Below are 1,293 nucleotides of genomic sequence, written 5' to 3'. Positions count from 1 at the left end.
CAGCAAGTCTCCCTTTACCAGACTTTCCCCTTCTTCCCTTTGCATCCAAAACAGAGGTCAGATCCACCCATGGTGCCAAATCCCCCCTCTTCCCTATTTCTGCACCAAGATCCTCCAGGTGTGCCCCAAATGCCAAGGAAATCCATCTGTATGCCTCCCTTACCATTTCTACCCAAGTCACCGACAATGAGACTGACAAAGAATCGTGTCACTGAAGGGCATGCTGAGGAAAGGAGCCATCTCCTGCCCTCTACAGTGCCTTGTGTAGGGGCATTGGTGGTTCAGTGGCAGAATTCTCGCCTTCCATGCGGGAGACCCTGGTTAGATTCCTGGCCAATGCACCTCATGCACCGCTACCACCCATCCATCAATGGTGGTTTGCATGTTGCTATGATGCTGAACAGGGTTCAGCAGAGTTTCCAGACTATAATGGGCTAGGAAGAAAGGCCTGGCAATCTACTTCCGAAAACCAGTCAATGAAAACTTGATGGATCACAACGGTCTTATATGCAACTGATCATGGGGATGGCATAGGATCTGGCAGTATTTCCTTCTATTGTACATGTGGTCACCATGAGTCAGGGGCTGACTCAATGGCAGCTAACAACAACACAGTGCCTGGCACATTGCTCACCAACCTCCCAGAACCTGGGGGCTGGACTTGACCTGTCTAGAGAAGCTTCAGCACAGTGGTGGCAGAGTCCCTTAGTGGTTATCTAGCAATATACAAACAATGCATGTCAAAAACTCAGTATCTCCACTCCGTGCTTTAGCTTCCCAGAAAGCATGAGATCTTGATTATAAATTGAGTACAGGAGGTTGGGATTTACCTGTGCAGCCCACTGTTGAGTTTTTATAGCTACATCCGTATCCTTCGTTTTAAAGCATACCTCAGATGCCCTCTGTCATGGATTGAATTATGTCCCCCAAAAATGTATGTCAACTTGGCCAGGCCATCATTCCCAGTATTGTGTGGTTGTCCACCATTTTGTGCTCTGATGTGATTATCCTATGTGTTGTAAATCCTAACCTCTATAATGAGGCAGGATTAGTGGCAGTTATGTTAACGAGGCAGGACTCAATCTACAGGATTAGGTTGTATCTTAAGTCAATTTCCTTTGAGATATAAATGAGAGAATTGAGCAGAGACGAAGAGAGACCTCATTATTACCACCAAGCAAGAAGAGTCAGGAGTGGAGCGTGTCTTTTGGACCCGGGGTCCCTGCACTGAGAAGCAACTAGACTAGGGGAAGATTGATGACAAGGACCATCCCCCAGAGCTGACAGACAGAA

General features: G+C 47.3%; 1 protein-coding gene and 1 non-coding gene across 2 annotated transcripts in view; one reads left to right on the top strand and one right to left on the bottom strand.

The window, feature by feature from the left end:
• Positions 1–1,293, bottom strand: part of CSGALNACT1 (chondroitin sulfate N-acetylgalactosaminyltransferase 1) — a 329,362-nt gene that overhangs the window by 99,275 nt on the left and 228,794 nt on the right. The window lies entirely within an intron of this gene.
• TRNAG-UCC (transfer RNA glycine (anticodon UCC)) lies at positions 271–341 on the top strand. Its single transcript has one exon. It is a non-coding gene; the product is annotated as a tRNA-Gly (tRNA).

The sequence above is a fragment of the Trichechus manatus genome, unplaced genomic scaffold (genome assembly GCF_000243295.1).
Source record: "Trichechus manatus latirostris isolate Lorelei unplaced genomic scaffold, TriManLat1.0 scaffold00090, whole genome shotgun sequence".
Taxonomy (NCBI): Eukaryota; Metazoa; Chordata; class Mammalia; order Sirenia; family Trichechidae; genus Trichechus; species Trichechus manatus.
Note: the sequence above shows the minus strand (reverse complement) of the source record. Positions and strands in the feature narration are given on the sequence as shown.